The sequence below is a fragment of the Ictalurus furcatus genome, chromosome 4 (assembly GCF_023375685.1).
Source record: "Ictalurus furcatus strain D&B chromosome 4, Billie_1.0, whole genome shotgun sequence".
NCBI classification, from domain to species: Eukaryota; Metazoa; Chordata; class Actinopteri; order Siluriformes; family Ictaluridae; genus Ictalurus; species Ictalurus furcatus.
The window spans coordinates 11,203,424-11,216,714 of record NC_071258.1 but is presented as its reverse complement, the minus strand read 5'-3'; positions in this window follow the sequence as shown (position 1 = coordinate 11,216,714).

Below are 13,291 nucleotides of genomic sequence, written 5' to 3'. Positions count from 1 at the left end.
ATGCTTTCTTCCGAGTGTGTTACACTGCCCTGTGAAGCAGTATGAGCGGCAGTTTCAAAAGATCTGGTAACTGGCACATGTCATATGATAGGGGAGAGCTGGGTGGTGGATGGTAATTGGCAGCTGTCCAAAATGAGGAGAAAAGAGTGTGGATTGTCCCATTAATAAACTCTTCTCACTTGCGACATTATCAGGCTTTTGGGTTGCTGTTGTGTCTATGGCTCATTTTGGACAATCTGCATTCTTTTTGCTTGTATCTAGAAAGGCAGTATATAGAGAGCATCTTTGTTGTCAGCATCAAGGCAGCGTTTCGCAGAGGCAGCCTTCCTTTGTGCAGCTGGGTCTCGCTGCAGGCTGGACCGTGCCCAGATCTCCAGCAGCAGGATGGAATGGCTCATACATTAAAAAAAATTTCTTCCTTGTAATCATTCACTACCAGAAGGAAAATAGGCTAAGGCCAGGTGTAGACAAGTAAAATCTTCATATTAGTCATCTCTGTAAGAAAGAGCATAATTTAAACATCTGCTCAGTCACAAGGCAAATTTTAGGTGAATGGGTGCCATAAAGAAGCTTCATTGCTCCCAGCATGGAATTAACGGAACATCAGATTATACAGTGATGAATTGCATAAGAAAAAAAAAACATGATGGAGTGTGCTGTTAGAGGCAAATAATCAATCAAGTTGAAGTTGATTATTTTTCCAGTAACAGCATGACCTGAAGTGATTTGTCCCTCTTGTACAATGTCAATTTGTTTAAAAAAAATTATTTATTTTATTCATTTTATGTATTACAGGATGACATGTTTTCAACTATAAAATCGTTCCCTCACCAGCCTCTCTCTTACTCTCTAATTTAATGAGAAAGAAAAATTGCACCTTGCCATGTTGTTAAGAAACCACAAACCCCCCATACTAAAAACTTTCCCATGCTAGAATACTTAAAGTTATAACTTTACCTTTGACTGTTACAAAGCACTGACACGAGACTCCTTCCAAAAATGTTGAATAAAAGTCTCCCAACATAAAACTTCACCTTATCAACAATTGCACATTTTTTAAATCTGTTTATATGGAACATCCAACTTACAGTTCCCAGGGTAATTTTTTATTATATACATATTAGAAGAAGGGCATTAATATAAACCTGTGATTTGTCTTGCATCCAGAACCACTTTCAGAGCCGCTGTTAGAGAAAAACACCTTCAAAGTGAACACATTTGAGAAATCAGCAGCGCTGTATTATAAAGGACAGATAGGGTTGCTTATTAAATATTAATTCATAACTAATAGATATGTATAGATAGAAGTGGTGAATACAGTTATTTGCCAACATGAGTAACTTATTTGTGTGCTGTATTAAGTGTTCATATACAACCCAAATAGCAAAAAAGATGTGACAGTATGGAAAATGCTAATAAAAACAAAGAGGAGTGATTTTGTCAATGTACTTTGACTTGTATTTAAACAAAAATCATATAAAGACAAGGTATTTGATGTTTTACCTAATCAACTGCATAGTTTTTTGAAGATAAATGTTTATTTTGAAATTGATGCATGCAACATGTTCAAAAAAAGTTTGGACAGGGAAAATTTAGGACTAATAGCGATGTGACTAGCTGAAATAAGAAGGTGATGTGAAACAGGTGAGGCAATCATCTAATCATAGTATATAAGGAGCCTCCAAAAAATGCTTCGTCCTTCAAGAGCAAGGATGGGTCGAGGCTCGTTATTCTATTGAACAACATTCCCCAAGGACAAATCAGTAGGATTCTGGGCATTTCACCTTCTACAGTGCACAAAATAATTAAAAGATTCAAGGAATCCGGTCAAATCTCGGTGAGTAAAGGACAAAGCCGAAAACCACTTCTGAATGTGCGTGAGCTCCGATCCCTCAGACGTCACTGTCTTAAAACCCTTCATGAGTGTGTAATGGATATCGTGACATGGGCTCTGGAATACTTTGGTAAATCTTTGTCAGTCAACACCATTCGCTGCTGCATCCACAGATACAAGTTAAGGCTTTACTACGCGAAGCAGAAGCCATACATCAGTACTGTCCAGAAGCACCGCCGACTTCTCTGGGCTCAGTATCATCTGAGATGGACAGTAGCACAGTGAAATCATGATTTATGATCTGACAAGTGAACATTTCAAATAGTTTTTGGACAAAACTGCCGTCGTATTCCCTGGGCCAAAGAGGAAAAGGACCATCGAAGCTGTTATCAGCGTCAGGTCCAAAAGCCAACGTTTGTCATTGTATAGGGGTGTGTCAGTGCCCATGGCATGAGTAGCTTGCACATCTGTGTGGGCATCATTAATGCAGAAAGATATGTACACATTTTGGAGCAACATATGCTGCCATCCAGAGCAGGACAATGCCAAACCTCATTCTGCCCGGATTACAAGCGCATGGTTGTGCAAGCATAGAGTGCGGGTAATAGCATGGCCTGCCTGCAGTCCTGACCTGTCTCCGATTGAGAATGTGTGGTGAATTATGAAGCGAAAAATAAGGCAACAATGGCCCTGTACAACTGCGCAGCTGAAGAAATGCATAATGGATGAATGGGGAAAATTCCACTTGCTAAACTTAACCAACTGGTGTCTTCAGTGCCCAAACACTTAATAAGTGTTATTAAAAGAAAAGGTGATGTTGCACAGGGGCGCACAGTGGTAAACAATCGACTGTCTCAACTGTCCCAAGGAGTGTTTTGCAGTCATCAGATTTGAAATGAATATATATTTTTAAAAATAAATTAAATTCACAAAGTAAACCTCAAGTAATGTGTTAATAATGTGTTTTGAATATACTGTAGTACAGGGTGAATTGAATTTTCAAATGACTCTTTTGGTGGTTTTTGTTTGTTTGTTTGTTTGTTTGTTTGTTTGTTTGCATTTTCCATACTGTCCCAACTTTTTCAGAATTGGGATTGTATATTAATATTAGTGTGTGTGTGTGTGTGTGTGTGTGTGTGTGTGTGTTTGTGTGAGTGTGTGTTTATTTATGGAAATTTGCAGGCTAATGAAATATGAGGAAAATCACTGCAACACTATAATTATGCTCTTAAATCCACTGTCTCAATACGAAACAGATGAAGAGATAATACCTCCTAAATAACAGCTCTTAATTTTATGTGTTCAGTACATAGCGTTTTTTCTCCATCAAATGCCTAAGTGCTGTGTAGTTACATCAGGTCGAAGGGCGCCAGTTAAGATAACATCCATTTAGAAAAACAGACCAGTTACTGTCAGTTTATCACAGTAGCATCTGACATTTGGTGTCCATTCCATGCTGAAAAGGAAGCATTACCTTTCGTTACATTTCTTCTCAAAGTGAATAACCACAACCTTACACACCTTGGTTGTTTATTTTAAAATGAACAAAACATTTCATTCAGATTTCATCACTTTCTTAAAGCAACTACTCAAGAATGTGAAACTTCAGGAGAGCTCTTCAGTGTGTCTTATACCCTAATCTGACATGTAGAGTCTGTAATAGCAATTATGCCACACACTCATCAACTGGTACAAGCATTTATAAAAGCTTACATAAAAAGCTGGTGTTGGTTGACATATACAGTCCTCTCTGAAAGTATTGGAACAGCAAGGTCAATTATTTTGTTTTTGCTATACACTGAAAACATTTGGGTTTGAGATCAAAAGTTGAATATGTGATGATAGATCAGCTTTCGTTTCCTGATACATCTAGATGTGTTAAACAATATTCGGTGGCAGACCACCCCATTTTAAGGTGAGAAAAAAAAGTGTAGAAATAAAGAACTGGAGTTCCTACACAGAAGTGTATGTCTTCATCAAATTCTTACCATTTACATGAATGAGATGTCTCTCTGTTCTGTGTCTGTGGTTTTGAGAGCATGCTTTTAATACACATAATAAAGCACAGCTGAAAGCGTGTGCAGTTCATGCTGCTGCTGCTACTGCTCAACTCTCTGGCAGTAAAGGAGTGGGCAGGAGAACTGACACAATTCTCTAGATTAGACAGTGTGTGTGTATGTGAGTGTACACAAACACACACACATACACACACACACACACACACACACACAGAGCAAGAGCTGCTAACAATGTTTACACGTGTGAATGTTTACATATGTGAGGTGAGTGTGTTTCTCCAGAGACTCTATAGAGCATTCTTGTGCCTGAAAATATGACAATGAGTAAAACTCATAAGCCTAGGAGATACAGTGTCAGTACCTTTGAACACACACACACACACACACACAAATATACATACATATATATATATATATATATATATATATATATATATATATATATATATATATATATATATATATATGAATATGACAGAGAGAGAGAGAGAGAGAGAGAGAGAATCATGTAAACATTGGGAGATTGAGGTGGAATAATCTTTCTTTATTAGTTGCTGGATTTAGGGCGGCTGTGACTCAGGTGGTAGAGCAGGTTGTCCACTAATCATAGCGTTGGTGATTCAATTCCTGGCCCACATGACTTCACATGTGGAAGTGTCCTTGGGCAAGACACTGAACTCCAAGTTGCTCCTGATGGCAAGCTAGCGCCTTGCATGGCAGCTCTGCTACCACTGGTGTGTGAGTGAGAGTGTGTGTGTGTGTGTGTGTGTGTGTGTGTGTGTGTGTGAATGGATGAATGAGAACCAATGTAAAGTGCTTTGGAGCCACTAAGGTTAAAAAAAGCGCTATATAAGTGCAGACCATTTCATTTGATTTCTATTGCCTTACTATCCTTGCGAATGCATTCTCTTGACATAATTATTAATGCAGATAATTAATACTATAACTCCACCTAAATCTAAGCCTGGTAACTTTAACCTTAATAATCAAAAGGTAAGCTTTTGGCTCTTTTAGTTTTTTAAATGAAAGCTTAAAAAAGAGCAGTAAAAAAAAGAGCAGTTTTCCCTGTATTCCTATTATTATGGGGACATTTGGTCTCCAACAAAAGAAAAACAACAACCACAAAAATCATTGAAGGCTTGTGGTGAAAAGATAATCAGTCTGTATTAGTTTCCCTAATTTGATTGATTTCTATTATGTAAATGATCCTGCACATTCCATAATGTTAGTGTTTGTCTAACTGGGTCTTTTTCATGTTCTATTTACCATATCAAGCAAGCCTTATTACACCAGATGTTTTACACTACAAAAAAAAAGACAAGGTACTGTAAAAAAAAATCTTAGTAAGGTAAATATCTTGAATATAGTTAAATGAACAGTTGCAATCAAAATTATTCAACCCCCATTGCAAATCAAAAATAAAAAGTTTATTGTCTAAAGTTTCAGACTTTCAGCTGTTTTCAATGAGCAAATCAAACAAAAGACATAATTAAACATAATGAATGCTTCAAGTGGTTTCCCCAAATTCAACTGAAAATGCAACTTATAATGACTTCTCCAGTCTCAAAATTATTCACGGCAAGCATTTTTAGTACTTAGTAGAGCACCCTTTTGTTGTTATGACCTGCTGCAAATGAGATGCATAGCCAGACACCAGCTTTTGGCAGCATTCCTGAGGAATCTTAGCACATTCCTCATGAGCAATGGTTCAGTAATATTCTTGAGTTTGCGTGCTGCAATCACCTTCTTCAAATCCCACCAGAGATTTTTGATGTGGTTCAAGTCAGGTGACTGTGATGGCCCTGTAGTATCTTCCAGGACTTCTTCTGCAACCAAGCCTTGGTGGAATTTGAGGTATGCTTGGGATCATTGTCCTGTTGGAAGGTCCAGTGACGCCCAAGCTTCAACTTCCTCACAGACAGCATAAAGTTTTCTCCTATGATTTCTTGATACTTCAATGAATCCATCTTGCCTTCACCACGCTACAGGTTTTAAGTGCCAGACGATCAATAGCAGCCCCAGAGCATCACCAAGCCACCACCATGTTTGACTGTGCACAGAGTGTTCTTTCTTCATTCTGCTTTCTCCAGACATACTGCTGATCCATCATGCCAAAAAGAATCCCAAACTTTTGTGGCTTATTTACAGTATCTCACAAAAGTGAGTACACCCCTCACATTTTTGTAAATATTTGATAATATCTTTTAATGTGACAACACTGAAGAAATGACACTTTGCTACAATGTAAAGTAGTGAGTGTACAGCTTGTGTAACAGTGTAAATTTGCTGTCCCCTCAAAATAACTCAACACACAACCATTAATGTCTAAACCGCTGGCAACAAAAGTGAGTACACCCCTAAGTGAAAATGTCCGAATTGGGCCCAGAGTGTCAATATTTTGTGTGGTCACCATTATTTTCCAGCACTGCTTGAGTATGTCACAGTACATGCTGGCATTCATGGTTCCCTCAATGAACTGTAGCTCCCCAGTGCTGGCAGCACTCATGCAGCCCCAGACCATGACACTCCCACCACCATGCTTGACTGTAGGCAAGACACACTTGTCTTTGTACTCCTCACCTGGTTGCAACCACACACGCTTGACACCATCTGAACCAAATAAGTTTATCTTGGTCTCATCAGACCACAGGACATGGTTCCAGTAATCCATGTCCTTAGTCTGCTTGTCTTCAGCAAACTGTTTGCAGGCTTTCTTGTGCATCATCTTTAGAAGAGGATTCCTTCTGGGACGACAGCCATGCAGACCAATTTGATGCAGTGTGCAGCGTATGGTCTGAGCACTGACAGGCTGACCCCCCACCCCTTCAACCTCTGCAGCAATGCTGGCAGCACTCATACGTCTATTTCCCAAAGATAACCTCTGGATATGACGTAGAGCACATGCACTCAACTTCTTTGGTCGACTATGGCGAGGACTGTTCTGAGTGGAACCTGTCCTGTTAAACTGCTGTATGGTCTTGGCCACCATGCTGCAGCTCAGTGTTAAGGTCTTGACAATCTTCTTATAGCCTAGGCCATCTTTATGTCGAGCAACAATTCTTTTTTTCAGATCCTCAGAGAGTTCTTTGCCATGAGGTGCCATGTTGAACTTCCAGTGTCCAGTATGAGGGAGTGTGAGAGCGATGACACCAAATTTAACAAACCTGCTCCCCATTCACACCTGAGACCTTGTAACACTAACAAGTCACATGACACCGGGGAGGGAAAATGGCTAATTGGGCCCAATTTGTACATTTTCACTTAGGGGTGTACTCACTTTTGTCGCCAGCGGTTTAGACATTAATGGCTGTGTGTTGAGTTATTTTGAGGGGACAGCAAATTTACACTTTTACACAAGTTGTACACTCACTACTTTACATTGTAGCAAAGTGTCATTTCTTCAGTGTTGTCACATGAAAAGATATCAAATATTTACAAAAATGTGAGGGGTGTACTCACTTTTGTGAGATACTGTATATGATTTTAAGCCGACGTTTCTTGTGCTTTTGGGTCAGTAGTGGTGTACGTCTTGGAGTTCTGGCACAGAAACCTTCTGCGTTTAGTACGCACCTTACTGTGCTCACTGAAACCTCAGCGCCTGTTGACACCAAGTCTTGCTGCAGGTCTTTTGCAGTCACTCAAGGGTTTTTTACAACCTGCCTTCTCAGAAATCTGGTTGCAGCCATTGATAGCTTCCTTTTTATGCCCCGTCCAGGTATTTTAAAAAAATTTCTACCCCTAGCCAGTTCAGGTATTTCATGTGTTCCAGCTGAAGCACACCTGGTGCAACTAATGAAGCCCTTGATTAATAGTATCAGGTGTGCTTGAGACAACACCTGTTTTGCATATTTGTGCTGTTGTGAGGGGTTCTATTCAGGGGGTTGAATAATTTTGAGACTGGAGAAATCATTACAAGTTGCATTTTCAGTTGAATTTGGGGAAACCACTTGAAGCATTCATTGTGTTGCACTATTTCAACTGCTTTTGTTTAATTTGTTCATTGCAAACAGCTGAAAGTCTGTGAATTTAGACAACAAACCTGATTTGCAATGGGGGTTGAATAATTTTGATTGCAACTGTTAATATAATTGTATTGTTATGTTAATATAATTGTATTGTTATAATATTACAATAAACAAAATATATGATTATTAACCTTATTTTACAATATTAATAGTCTTATTCTATGTTTAAGCATTTATTTGAAGGAAGAAGCAAAATTGTCTGGTAATAGAATAAGAAGATTAAAGCTTGAAATTAGTAAAAGCATCTACAAACAAGCTGAATAATATTATAATTGAATTGTAATAATCGAATGATAAAAATATTAGATAAATTTGCCTATATTTAAGATATTATAACTTGCTATGATATCATTTTTGCAGTGTAGAACATTGCAGGAACAATTTGTTTCTGGAACATTACTGTCTACCCTTCTTAGAATTTGTTGAATTCTTACTGAACATTCTATCCCCCCACAACAACTCCTCACCCCACCCTCCCCCTGCATCCACCCTCACCCCTGTACCCCCGTGCCGCAACACGAATGCTCACAATGTAGATGAGCTTTAACATCCACTTAGTTAATGAGTTAAGAGTAGCATGCAGTGAAACATAATTAAAGCATTAATAATTAATGGTACTGTTAGTCACTTCCTGAGGCAACTGCAAATGATTAATCAATAGCATTATATGAGCATTGACTATTATGTTACTCACAAATTACACCCTTTTTGTTGTGCTTACAATGAACAGGCAAAACACCACTTTTTCACAACCTCTGTGCATCATGACATTAACTGAGTGTTTTTTTTAATAGATGTACTGTACACTCACTGAGCACTTTATTAGGAACATTATACTAGTACTGGGTCTCCATTTGCTCTTCAAACAGCCTCAACTCTTCATGTCATGGATTCCACAAGATGTTGGAATTATTCCTTTGAAATTCAGGTTGACATGATGGCATGACACAATTCCTGCAGATTTTTTCAGGTGTACTTTCATGTTGTGAATCTCCTGTTGTACCACATCCCAAAGGTATACTATTGGATTCAGATCAGGTGACTGGGAAGGCCAATGCAGAACAGTGATATGTTCATTGTCATGTTCATGAGTCCAGTTTGAGACGACTTTTGCTTTGTGACATGGTGCATTATCATGCTGGAAATAGTCATTAGAAGATAAGTAATTTGTGGCCTTGAAGGGATGCACATGGTCAGCAAGAATACTCAAATAGGCTTTGGCATAAAAGCAATGATTGGTATGAACATGCCCAAAGTGTGCCAAGAAAACAGTCCCCACACAATTACACCAGCTCCACCAGCCTGGACTGTTGACATAAGGCGGGTTGGGTCCATGGATACATCTGTGTGCCTTAGCAGAAATCGAGATTCAGTCTTCAACTGTCCAGTTTAGGTGAAACTATGCCCACTGCAGCCTCAGCTTTCTGTTCTTGGCTGACAGAAGTGGAACCTGACATGGTCTTCTGTTGTTGTAGCCCATCCATGTCAAGGTTCAACATGGTGTGCACAATCATGCCAAGGTCAAAATTACAGCGATCACATTTTTCCCCATTCTGATGATTGATGTAAACATTACCTGAAACTTCTGGCCTGTATCTGCATGATTTCATGTATTGCCCTGCTGCCACACAATTGGCTGATTAGATAATTGCATGAATGAGTATGTGTAAAGGTATTCCCAATAAACTGTTGCGTGAGTGTATATCTACTCCTTTTACATATTTGGCATTTTAACATTTTCTGTAAGTCCACAATGACATTTTTTTAATCTTCATAATAAAAAAACACACATTATTTGATCATAACAAAGGATTTTTAACATTATTCTTTTCTTTCTAGAATATTCTGTCTTATTTCAAATATATTTCTGTTTTGAAACACTCTTATCTCATACACCCCACAGTATTTATTGCCATTTTTCAGCTCTTTTTTGCTGAAGAAAACCCTATTTAACTGGCAGAAGCTGTGACACAAAGAGAGTAAGGGCTGCAGGCTTAATTGATTATTTGCGCAGAGCTGTGTATCAGCGAGGTGCAGCACACCCAGGGGAAATAATGTAAAACAGATAACAAGATCAAATGCTGGAGAATTTCTCTTGCCAGCTTTATTAATCTGTTTCTTTCTCAGTCAGACTGGCTTTTTCCCCCACACTCTGTCCAGGTTTTTATATTGAGGCAGGTTATGCCTTTGTATCCTAATTAATACAAGAACTTCTCACCTGACACAGGTTTCATCAGTCAACTTCATGCATGACAGTACATGACACAAGATTTTTTTTGAAATGCCTAAAAGATTAGATAATAATCTTCAGAGGTTTCTTAAGAAAACTCATTTCTGTGCTGAATTGTAGCTTACACACACTGATTACTAGCAGATAAATGGTAAGTGCTTCTAAATCCTGTGAGGTTTATGCTGTGTTATTAATAGCTTGCTAGTTGAAATGAGGAACAGGTTAAAGTGACTCTTGGTATAATCCACTAGAGGCACTGTTATGCCTCTAGACTAGGAATTACATACATCGGTTTCATATGCAGAGCATGAAACTCTTTTTTCTTTAGTCAACAGTAATGGGATTCCAAGAACAATGGTGATGATGGTATGGTATAGCATTTTCCTTTGATTATTATTAATGCCTTTAATTATTTATTCAGGCTTGTCGCCATTGTACTTTCATGTTGTAAAAATGTATATGGGCAATAAATCTGTTCTGTCGCCTGTCTATGAGTTCAAATTTACAATATAATGTGCAGATGAGCCAATACTTCAGCAACCCATATGGATTTACTATGATCTTATGAATTTAAATGAATACTGTCCAGATGAGTTACCTCTCTCTGTAGCATACATGCTTAATTTGCCATTACAGTGTTTCCTCTGTGGTAGGTGATGAGTGGTTGAATGGCCATTCCCATCAAAGACACCTCTTCAGATGTGAGGTCCTTGGCAGACAACAAAGAGCTGGAAGCAGGGCTTTCTTGCTCAATCTGGCCCCTGTCAGAAGTAATTAACTGTTAAATTCTACAATGTCTGAAAACCAAAAGGAAAAGCTTGTATCAGAGGATTTGTTCGTTCAAAATTGTTGTATTTATGGGTAGAAGAGTTCAGCTCTTTTGAGTTTAGTGATGAGTGATATCAGCACAGCTTAATACATTTCTAATAGACATGTTGCAGTCAGCCAGAGGGCATGTCTAATGAGGATGGAGTTTGTAAAAGGCAATCTGAGGGGGTGAGATAGCTTAACACGCATAATGTATATTTATAAATTATTTTCTTTCAGTAGTAAAGAAATGCATTTCATTCTGAAATTTAAAAAGCATGTATCTCCCTTGCTCATGATCTACTGCAGTTCTACATGCTGGAGCTCTGTGTTATTCAGGAGTGTCACCCTGTTGTATTCGGTGCTGTATATGCATCATATTCTGAAAGGTCTGTGTAGATTGCTGCCCCAGTTTCTCTCACCGCATCAGCAGTAAAGTGTGAAGCAGCTTCCCTGAGTGACCTCCCATGGCAAAGCCGAGTCCACCTGCAGCCTAAACAGCTGAAAGGATCCAGACCCACCATTAATCTGCATTATCATGACATAACCACAGTGCCACTCAGATGCAAAACAGCATGAACTAGAAAATTTAAAAACCATCCAATTGTGTAATTGTACAGTAAACCTCCATTGGTCTGGCAAAGTGATTTTTTTCTCTACTTATTAACAATAGTGCAGTTGGGGCAAAGCAGGAAAGACAAGTTCAAGGATGTGGCACTCTAGAATGTGTCCATGCATCCATCAGGCACTGTGGTGTAGAAATCCTCTGAAGAATTATTAATACTTTAATCTAAATACAGCTATGTAGAGTCTTTAGTAAAGACACAAAGCCCAAAGTACACATTCAAAATAAAGTTGACTGTTTATCTGTTTTTAGAAACAGAAGTTTCATGTTATCAGTGTGTCTGTTAAATATGTAAGGAATTTTAACATGGCATGATGGTATAGTAAAATAATCAGGGGTGGTGTGATGCAGCTCGACACAAAGTGGAGTTATTGTTATGAACCCAAAGTTGATTATTTTCTTATAACAGTCTACCCTGAAGTCTCCTATTTCTCTTATACCAAATCAACAAATTGTTCTCTTTTATAGTTACGTTTAATGTTTTGGAGAATTTGTGAAACAAGCTAGTTCATTAACCCCCTGCTTCGGGGAGGAGCAGTGGGAAGGACAGTTACCGAGAGGGTTCCCAGATTGAGTTGCAAAATCTTTCCAACAATGAATTTTCTCAAACAACACTTACAAGGCAAAGTAAGGTACAGACACAGTAGGCCCGTCCAAATACCCACACTTGCAGTCTTGGCTACTTGAGAGCGCATGCACGCGACAGGAAATGCACAAGACTGTCTCAGGACTGAAGAATGCCAACGTTCAGTGCATTTAATGCACACTAACACTCTATCTCTAATACCGCTTCAGGGAAGTATTCGAGGCTAAGCATATCCCATCATTCATCATGTTCAGGACTTCATGTGCCCAGAAATTGCGAGATGTCAAGGAAAACTTGTATTTTGTAAAATGTTTGAAACTGCTTTTTATCACTTAAAATACATTTCACTTACCCGGAATTTACTCATCAGAGTTAGGTCATTTGTTTGTTCATTGCATTGCCGTGTTCTGTAATTGTAAGTTCTTAAAAGAACTATAACAATGATGAGAACCGCTGCCACAACCTGGACCAACATTTTTGCACTTGCTAAGTGTGTCCCATCAAGTAATGAAGTTCTACATACACTTGTGGTTTTCACGCCCACTTGAACATTTGGGCCAAATACAGGAAATACGTCATGTAAGTAGACAAGTGGTCAAGTGCAAAGACCATAAGTGTGGGTATTTGGTCAGGCCCCTAGTTGTAATGTACAGAACCATTTCAACTATAAGTTATGTTGCAAAGAGTATATATCTTAAATGGGAGGCGAGGGGAGTTATGGAGTTGATAATGTACGTACATCAGGAATGCATAAGCACCAAAGTGGCCTTGTTTCTCACACAAAGGCTGAGAAAAAGGGGAAAAAATGGCTCCACTTTTCCAGTGTCCAAATTTTTTGGCTATAATTTCAAGTCTTATGTGCAGTTTTTGCGATGTAGTTGGGCTGGAAATTTTTCTGAAAACTGGTGACCCTTTTTAATGATATTAGCTCTTCAGTGTGTGCCAAGCTATACTGAACACGGCTGCACAAAAGTATGTCTAAAGCTGCTCCAACTTTATTGTATCTATACGGTCATGTGAAAAAACAAGTACATCCCATGGAAATTGTTGGCTTTTTTGACATATTTGTACAAGCAAATATTTGATCATCTTTGAAACAGTGCCTATTAATAAAGTTGATGTACTTGAACTAAACCACAAAGTTTAAAAAAAAAAAAAAATTTCAA